At 42.0% G+C, this 10,262-nt stretch overlaps 1 long non-coding RNA gene across 4 annotated transcripts in view; it reads right to left on the bottom strand.

Moving 5' to 3' along the window:
* Positions 1-3,018: 3,018 nt before the first annotated feature.
* LOC106838167 (uncharacterized) overlaps positions 3,019-10,262 on the bottom strand; it is a 28,015-nt gene continuing 20,771 nt past the window's right edge. For 3 of the 4 annotated variants that reach the window (XR_011502029.1, XR_011502030.1, XR_011502031.1), the window contains 2 exons: positions 5,516-5,627; positions 3,019-3,249 (listed from right to left, as the gene is read on the bottom strand). This is a non-coding gene — a long non-coding RNA (uncharacterized lncRNA). Of the gene's footprint in view, positions 3,250-4,396; positions 4,509-5,515; positions 5,628-10,262 lie in introns of all 4 variants that reach the window. The other variant, XR_011502032.1, reaches the window with a different exon arrangement.

Here is a 10,262-nt window from a genome sequence, read left to right as displayed (position 1 = left end):
GTGTGGTGGCAAATGCTCCAGTATTAAGAAGTCTCTCCCTCTGCGAAATTCTCTCCTCCACTGACTTCTGTTAACATCCCTTCCTCCTGGTTTTAGTTCTGCTTTTCTGGTTGCTCTTTCTTGTCCTTTGGGCTCCATTTCATCCCAAGGGACCTATGCTTGTCATCAGGGCCACTGTGTCTCTCCTTGTCCTCTTCTCACCAAACACACTCTTCCTGAGGGGACCTCATCATAGTATCATCTCTAATAGCAAAAACATGATTTTGAAAATACTCAAGGGTTCAACAGTACAGGATTGGATAAATATGGTTATTTTTTAAGTGGAATACTATGTACCATTTGATGAAAACTGCAGTGTACATTTATTGACATAGAGAGATGTTCATGGTATTGCCTAGTTAATAAACCATGATATAATATTGCATGTTTAATGCAATCCCATTTGTGTAAAAAATAGATAAATATACAGTGACACTTGAATGAATGCTCACCAAAAATACTAACAGTATTTATCTCTGGGTGGCGGGATTATGTGTGATTTAAGTATTATTTTTGCTTGTCAGCAATTTCTAGGTTTTCTACAAGGAATATATATTTCTAGGGTAATGAAAAAGAAATATATGTTGTATGAAAAAAATTCTCTTAGGATATGAATCTCAGTCAGCCAGTTGACTGTGAAAAACTCTGCAATAAATATTTAACCAATCACTTCAGATGCAGACTCAGCTCTGCTCGGGGAAGGAAGCCATGCTCAGTTACTTACTAGTCCCTCTTAAAGAGAAATTTTTCTTATTTTAATAGAGGCCCATTTCTTTTTTCTGTTTGTTTTTTTTGAAACTTGTGCTATAGAGCAGTAATAAATAGATTTTATTGTTGAACTGTTGTAAAGGGCAACCTCACTGCAAAGTGTGGGAATGTATTCAACTCATGGGAATGCAGAAGACACCAAAGCACATAGCTTGAACGCTTGATCTGACCCCGGACATATGTAACAGGTACCAGAGCTTAAAAATCTACATGAGTGTTCTTGAAGCTATGCATTCAATGATGTTATTATTCAAAACCTTTTTTGGGAAGCATTTTTTGGTCAGTGATAGTGGTTATCATTTGCTAAGTACTGACTCTATGAGACTGCTGCGTATGCATCATCTCATTCTAACCACCCTATGACACATGTGATGATCTGATTTTACAGAGAGAAGACAGTCTCAGAGAGGTCAAGCCGCTTGTTCAAGGTCAGCTGGTCAATAGCAAAGCATGTTTCAGACTGTTTTTGCCAAGCTCCAGATCCAGTGCGAAAACTTGTCCATGCTGTCTCCAGATCCACACCAACATATATCCTGTATCTGTAGCCAACCACGTTTTTGACATAAAACCTCAGTGCTCAGTTTAATCATCTGCTTTATTCTCCATATTTTGCTCAGAAAGACTTCAGAGTTGAAGATTAGCCACCAGAGGTAACACTTACAAGAATGTTCCTCAGGTTCTGAAGATCTGAATCTTAAAGAGTTGTTCCAAAAATGAAACGAGCAGCAAATCATCAGAACAGCTGTTTACCATTCCGAGGATGGCTGTGAAGAACATGTATTTGAACAAGTAATTCCAAGTTCTTGTGAAAAACAATTAGCTGTTTTCTTTAAAATTGTATCACTTTGAGAGTCTGAATGGAGTTCTTTAAAAATCCACAGCTTTGGGCCAGCCCTGGTGACCTAGTGGTTAAATTCAGCATGCTCTGCTTCGGCTGCCCAGGTTTGGTTCACGCAGACATACACCATTTTCTGTCAGTGGCCATGTTGTGGTGGTGGCTCACATAAAAAAAAAAGGAAGATTGGCAATAGATGTTAGCTCAGGGTGAATCTTCCTCAGAAGAAAAAAAGCAGCAACAAAACAAACAAACCCATAGAGACACTGGGCTCTGTCCCTCAGCAGCTGTGTGATCTTGGGCTTGTCACTTAACCTTTTTGAATCTCAACTTCACCATCTTTGAAGTGGGTCTGATGCCAATTTCATCAAAGTGTTTTGAGGATTAATGATTGGGCATGCATTCCCTCTTACCTAGCCTATAAAGTCATTCTTCATAAAGAATGAACTCTGAGTTGCTCATAGTATAAAACAGTTTTGATCTTTATACAGCTGATTAACTCACAGAGGTAGTATCTTTGAATGTAAGTTTTATACATGAAATGAGGTGCCAGGTTAACAGCCCAGGAAATCAGAAGGCTTATGTTTTTTCTGCATAACAAACTGTGAAGAAACGAATCGGGCCAGCTTTCCAGCCTCTCCACGAGTGCCGTGTGCCTATAACACACACACTGTACACACAGAATCTTCTTTGAGACACTGGGTTGCTCTCACTGAGGAATGGAATGCTAAGGATTATCCAGAAATGTTCTTGAACCTGTAGCTAAATTCTAAAATAGCCAGGTCTGTTCAGGTTAGCACTCACACAAGAATCCTGTTAAGTGCCAGACACTGAGTATTGGGGATTCAGAAATAAATAAGACCATCTCCCCACCAGGGTCCTCAGTCTTGGGGGACAAGCACAAGCAGATCACTGTACAAGTCTGTGGCAGAGTCAGGATAGAAGTTTTCCCAGAGTGTTCTGGGAGCCCAGAGGAGAGATGTTCAGCTAATTCCCATACAGAAGAGTGGGGCTGACAGATAGCAACACTATCAACAGCAATACAAACCCCAATGAAGCTCCCAAGTGGGCTTCAAGAATATAACACAGACACAGGATGGGGAGCAAAAGACTTAATTTCCCCAGAGAATTGGCCCCATTTCCCACCACCCACTTGTGTGTCACAGTGAAGGAGTTGCTTCACTGACACAGGGCTAGGGCAGCTCTGGGAATCTTCTGAGTAGAGGAAGAGCTTCACTTCCTCTGGCCTGGCACCTGCTATGAGACAGACACTGAAGGGGAGAGTGACCTCAGTGTTGCCTGTCTTCCAGAAGCTGACAATCTAGTGGAGTGCCTGAGTTCCCTGGAGATTCCCTGACAAATTACCACAAGCTGGATGGCTTAAAAGAACAGAAATTTATTCTCTCACAGCTCTGGAGGCTAGAAGTCCAAAATCAAGGTGACAGTAGGGCCATGTTCCCGCTGAGACTTTGGCTAGGATCCTTCTTGCCCCTTCTTAGCTTCTAGTGGTGGCTGCAATCCTCGGTGTTCCTCGGCTAGCAGCTACATGACTCCAATCTGCTTCCATCATCAATGGTGTTCTCCCCCTGGGTCTTCACACGGTCTTCCTATGAGGACAACAGGCATACTGGATCAAAGGCCCGTCCTACTCCACTGTGACCTCATCTTAACTAACTTTATCTGCAATGACCCTGTTTCCAAAGAACGTCACATTCTGAGGTGCTGGAGGTGAGGATATCAACATATCTTTTTTGGGAACACAATTCAGCCCATAACAAGGAGATAGGCGAATGCCCAAATGTGAGGGCATGTCAGCGCTCCTCCAGAGCCCTCCCTCCCCCGTCCTTCTCTGTGTCCCTTCTCCAGCTTCTGTGTGCCTGCAGGTGCTCTTCCTACATTTGCTGGGCTCCCTGCCTGGGAGTGCATATCCCCCAGTGCAGCCCTCAGCCCCTCGACCCAAGAGGAACAAACTCAGGTATAATTGAGACTCCAAAGCTCCCTGGGGATGAGACTGAGGCTGGGACTTTGCCTGAAATTACACCTTGTGTGGCTTCTTCTCCTTTCCTCTTCCATCCTCCATTCCCTTCCTTAATAAACCAATTGTACCAAATGTACCAATTGTACATCTAGGGGTCTGCCTCTGGGGAACCAAAGCTATGACAACAAATAACTGTAATATAAGGCAGAATAGAAAAGGCCAGACAAAGTACAGAGGAGCTTCAGAGGAGGGAGGGAAAGAACAGATTTGGATGAAGGAATTGGGAGACTGGCTGGTATATGGAGTTAATAATGCCTAAATTACAGGGCTGGCATGAGGAGCAAATGAACAAAACATATGTAAAAACCTTCTTGGCATGTAGGAGGTACTCAACTAATATTTTTCTCATTTCTCCTTTTCAAAGGGCAGATGCTTTGGCTGGGCCTGGAGAGGCACAGAGCTTGGTATGTGGAGGAAGAGGGAGCATGGAGAGGATTGTGTGCTTTTCGGAAGAGAAGCAGCCTACTTTGAGGTTAGCATGGCCTCCTCCAGCCCCTCACATTCGCAACAGTCACTGAACAGTTTCCAATGACATCTCCAAATGCACTACTCTGGTTCAAACCTGGGAAGCCAGGGATGAGAATATAGGCAGCTGGAGGTAAGGATTTTCCTCTCTTTTAGAGGGGGACAGTTCCCTAAGCCTGTACTCTTGGGATCCATCCTGCTGTGTGGTGAAAAGAACATGGATGTAGAGATGGAAAGGCTTGGGATCCTACCTCGCTCAATGATGCTGCTTCCTTCTTGGGCCTGTGTCTTGCATTGGTGAAACGAGATGGTTGGGGCTACTTGCCTTCTCTCATGTTCCGAGATCTTTCGTGAACTCTGTTCCTAGGATTGAGCTTGGCCTCAGCATGCGCAGGAAAAGTATTGCACCACATGGTCTTTTTGTCTAATGGAGAGCATTGTGCCCGCCTTTTGAAAAATTATTCTGTTTTATCAAGTTCGTCTTCCAATTCTTACTCTCTCTGCCTCCTCCCCTCTTTGGCACCTCATTGTCCTCCTCTCTAATCTCCTCCTCCAGTTGGGACTAAGAAGAATCATTTAGAATTGTAGACCAACTGTTGATTACTTGTTAGGGTGAAGGAATTTAGGTTAATTTATTGCCTATTATAGATATTTGAAAGTAAAACCCTCTGACTCTCTGTCCCTCCTCTTAAAGAAATTTAAAACATCCACAAGCAGGCAGGTATGTCCTTTATTTTAATTCAGCAGATTTGCCGTTTTTTCTAAAATCACACTTGGATCATCCAACTGTGAGTTGTTGCCCCTTCAGTGGTCTGGAGCCCTGACACCTGCTGGTGGGGGAGCAAGAGCTATAGCTCTAGGACCCGGCACCCATCTTGCTTGGACTTGGGATGGCTGGGCAGCCCTCTCTCTCTGAAGCCTCTCGTTCCTAAGTCCCTACTCTTTGAGCTCAGACTGGGAGAGCCCAGGGGGCAGTCCTCACCCTTTTTCACCATCTCTAAACTCTCTGATTCTGGGAATGCAGACAGAGCCTTTCTGGAAGCGCTCTTTCCCTCCCATGCTACTGAAGCTGGGTAAGAGCATTCTCGATTTCTGGGGAGGCACCCATACAACCTCCTGGTCCCAAGTTTCTGCTCTCTCAAGCCCTGTGCCACTCAGGACAGCACAGAAAGGAAGCAGAGAGCAGTTGACTCTGCTGCTTAAGGACATCTCAGGGAAGAGGGAGGTCAAGGGAGGCGCAGAAAGAGCCTCAATTCTGAGACCACACTGTGCAGGAGCCGAATCCTGTAGCTTATAAGAGAAAAGCTTCTCAATATTGATGCTGCCTGTAGTTTCAATAAAGTAAGGAGATGACAATTATAAAAACGTACGCTGGGGGCTGGCCTGGTGGCGCAGCGATAAGTGTGCACGTTCCGCTTCAGCTTCTCATGGTTCGCTGGTTCAGATCCCGGCTGTGGATATGGCACTGCTTGGCACGCCATGCTGTGGTAGGCGTCCCACACATAAAGTAGAAGAAGATGGACATGGATGTTAGCTCAGGGCCAGTCTTCCTCAGCAAAAAGAGGAGGATTGGCAGCAGTTAGCTCAGGGCTAATCTTCCTCAAAAAACAAACAAACAAAAAAAGTACGCTGACTGGAAAAATAATCCTGCTCTTTGCCACTTATGTTAGTATCAATCCAGTTATACCAAAATGCCCATACAACATAATGATACTCATGTATATTTTTAAGTGTTTTGGATTAATGTGACTTATACTTAACTCTCTTTCTATATATACTCAGCTTTCTGTTGCTATTCAGTTTTTTTCCCTAGGTTCATTGAAGTATAATTTATATATGACAACATTCCCCCAAGAAATAGAGCATTTTCATCATCCAAAAATGTTTCCTCCTGCCCCTTTGTGATCAAGCCCCTTCCCAAATTCCTGGCCCAAGGCAACCATGATCTGCTTTCTGTCACAATAATTTACCTTTTCTAGAATGTCATAGTATTAGGATCATACCATATTTGCTCTTTGTGTCTCACTTATTTTATTTAGTAGGAAGTTTTTGAGACCCATGCATGTTGTCTGATTTAATATTTTCTTTCTTTTTATTGCTAAGTAGCCTATTTCATGGCTACATCACAATGTATTTAATCTATCTATCAGTTGATAGATATTTGGGTTGCTTCCAGATTGGGGACCACTACGAGTAATGCAGATATATGCATTCATGTACAAGTCTTTGTATGGGCACATGTTTTCATTTCTGTTGGGCACACCCAGGGCTGACTTCATGGGTGTGCAACATGTGCAATGGCACTCAGAAGGGCCCTCCACTTGGTTTAACGTTCTGCTTTGCTGTTGTAGGGGAGGAAGAACTAGTCCTCTACCCTCGAGGTCCTTCTGGCTGGGCTAAGAACTAAATTGACATGAGAAAGAATAACAGGAGAAAATAAAACGAAACTTAACAACATGCATACATGGAGAAACCCAGGAAAGTTGAGTAACTCCCCAGAATGGCTGAAGCCACCACCTTTAATATCATCTTCAGCTAAAGACAAAGGAGGATATTGGGGGTAGTGGTTTGGGACTTCAAAGGGGAGGAAGGTAGTTTACATGGAGATGGAAAAGCAAATGTTTGCTAAACCAGTGTTTGCTGGGCTATCTATGACAGTGGGACCCAAAAGAGATCTTTTGATAAAATGACCCTTGCTAGATGCTTTTCTGTCTATCATACCTAGAATTATCTTTAGTGATAGCTCCTTCCTGGATAGTGATAGTGATAGGCGCTTCTATCTTAAATTCTTTTTAGGCAGTTAGGGGGAAGGTCAAAGTTTCTTTCGAAGAGTAAGAGTCTTTTGTCCTTAAAAATAATTAAGCCAAGCAGACACATTTTGGGGTTGCCAATTCTGATCCCCCACACTGTCTTGAGCAGTTGTATCATTTTGCAACCCCACCAGCAATGTATGAGAGTCCCAGTTGCTCTGCATCTTCATCAGTTTCTTTTGCTTTCTACCATAATTATCTCTTCAAACCTTTAAAATTAGAGGAACAATTAGTACGTTGTGAGAGTCTTATCTATGAACAACCTTTGCCCTACCTCTCTCCTTTGGACTTTGGCTTCCATAAGTTAATAAGAAGCTGGATAACTGTTGGGGATAGGAATAACAGAATTCACAGAATCATAAATTTATACAGTCATGGTCCTTTCTTTGTTCTCACGCTGACATTGTCATGCTGTCTAACATCTACAGTTGTACATTGGGAATTTAGGCATAGGAATGTTTTCCAAGCAAACAGACCAGGAGAATTAAACTGATTTTTATCTGTGACCAACAGTAACTCTGAAAAAGCTGTTAGAGTTGTCCTATAAGAATAACATGTGTTTGCCACAAGGCTAGCTGTCTTCTAACTTAATAAATAAACAGAGTTAAAGAGATAGCCCCTTTTCAAGAACAACTTCTCCTCCAACAATGTAGCCAGCACCAGACTATGTGTACTGTGTCTTTGTGACAGAATCATGTTCATTAGAATAAAGACTTCCCGAAATCCACATACATCACATGTAATTCTTTATTCTTATCTAAAAGTCAGCTACCCTGTTCTAGAAGAAATTAGTTTGATCTGACAGGCTGTGCTTTTCAAAAAACTACATTTGCTGTGGTCACACTGTGATTTTGTAGGTATTTCCATAAAGTAACTAAAATATAATTTATAATATGAGCCATTTTCTTCATAACAAAAGATGACTACTACATTTTCCTCGATTTCTTAAAATACCATGAAAGAAAAACTTCAGATCCTTATGTGTACTGGTAAATATAACACTCTGGCTTTCACTTTTGGGCATATTTTAAGTGCAGCAAGCTGTTGTAAAGTAATAATGAACAAACTTAAGAAATAGGTAGACCTATATAAAAGAAATGCTAAAATTCACTGAGGCAAAAAAAACAAAAAAGAAGAAGAAGAAATGGAGAGACATCACTTTCAAGGATAGGAAGACTAAAGCTGTCTCTTTCCTGCAGTTTACAACAAGTTTAAAAAGATTCCAATTAGAACCCCAAAGGATTTTGGGGGCAATTGACAAACTCATTCAAAATCTATCAACAAGAATGAATAGAAGGAAGAACCAAAATAATTTTGAAAAAAGAATACTCACAAAGGAATATTTATGTCAGTAGATGTCAAAACATTTCATAGAAAGTGCTTGGTCTCACTGAGAAAACTCTATTTTTTGTTTATATGACCACACAGGGTTTGGTAAAGATAATAATAAATGTTTGAGCAGAAATGTGATGAAATGGGTGTATATTTTTTACTTTTGAACATTTCAATAAGGGAAACTGAACTATAGCCTGTTCTGGTTGGGCTGGATTTTTTCCACAGGGTCAAATTTATTCCAATATTATCTTTGTGTGAACATCATGCCTTCCGTCAGGATGGTCTCTACTGGCTGCCTGAAAGTGACACAGAGCTTTTAATATTAATAACGGGGCTCAGTATCTTTCCATTAGTGCATTCCTTATAATGCTAGGATGTTCCACTTGGTTCCAAGAGCAGATGGATACTGAGAGCATTTAAATGATAGAAAAACAAGTGTTATTATTGATATCTAGATTAACAGACAGACTTAGTGAATCACTACAACTGTGTCCATAAGCATCCGTCATAATTTCTGGCATCTCATTTTCATATTAACTGGAATGAATTTCTTCTAAAATATAATAGAATCGAAGATGAGAGGAGAAAAAATTGACTTATTGATGGAAGGGGAAATAATCCCCCCCATAAAGAATTAGGTAACTTTTTAATTTAAAGTTCCAGTATGTGAATAATGTGGATATTTCCCCAGAGTGACCTTGATTGGAATTCCCACCCAGTCTGAGATAGCTGGGAAAAGGCAGAGGTACATTTTTCATAGCTCCATACTGGCGGCTCCCTCATCTCTCCTTGCTTTCCATGGCATAGTGCTGGTTGGGTCTAGGGTTCAGCGCACCAATCAAGGTTGCAGATAAGGAGTGACACCTTGCCCTGGGCAAGAATGACTCAGCACTATGACTTCATTTATAGGATATTAAGGTAGCTAGTCACACGTTGGTGGAAACACTTATTTTTAGAACTATCCATAACATCATCATCTTCATGTTCTACTTCCCTCTGGGTCTCCCACCCCCTCAACCCCAACCTCATTTCCAGGCACTGGTCTGCCGAAAATGCGAGGCTGGCTTCTTCCTACACAGCCTGCCAGGTTATCTGTGTATTCTCAGGTGTATATAAGAATGCATATTCATTCATTTGACATTTATTCAACACATCTCTTCTGAGTGTGGGTATTGCAATATCTTGGTCAGGAATAATCTCTTCCTTTCCCATAGCATCAATGCTGATCAGTTCCAAATTTATGTCTCCAGCCCTGACATTCCATCATATTTCAAACCTGTACATCCTGCTCCTTATGGACCATTGGTTTATAAGCTAGAAATCTGGGAATCATTCTAAACTCCTCTATATATCTAATCTCTTGTATCCAAGTCACAAAGACCTGTTATTCTACCTGCTAAATACTTCTCAAATCCATCTCTACTTCTCCATCTTTACTGCCACTAACTTGATCTGGAAACCTTCATAATGTCTTGCTTGTAATGTACTAATAGCCTTCTACCTGGCCTGCTAGTTCTTGTTGTGTATCTTTTCAACCTGATATTAATCTCGCTTCCAGGATGGTCTCCCTAAGATGCAAACAATTACATCACTGCTCTATTTAAAATCCTTCGGTGGCCCCATTATCAGCAGGGCGAAAGGCCCATCTGAGCACGCCATGTGCCACCCTCAGGAGCGGGCACTTGCTTACTCTCCTAGCTGCAGCTTTTACCACTCCCAGTTCACAACGTCCTTTCTGGCCATACTGAATTACCTACAGGTCCCCAAATAGGCCTTGCTCTTTTATACTTTGCACCACTGCACATGTCCCCGTGAAGTGGAATAGCCTTGCTCCTGTGTCTGTCTGGTGAACTCCTATCCACTCTTCCACATTCAGCTCAAACTTCACGGCCTCTCAGGAACCTTCTCTGACCTTCCAAGGCAGATGTGCCCCACTGACACTTTGTTGTTCAGGGATAATGAGACAGAACTA

The sequence above is a fragment of the Equus asinus genome, chromosome 3 (genome assembly GCF_041296235.1).
Source record: "Equus asinus isolate D_3611 breed Donkey chromosome 3, EquAss-T2T_v2, whole genome shotgun sequence".
NCBI classification, from domain to species: domain Eukaryota; kingdom Metazoa; phylum Chordata; class Mammalia; order Perissodactyla; family Equidae; genus Equus; species Equus asinus.
This window is presented reverse-complemented; position numbering and strand designations above follow the sequence as displayed.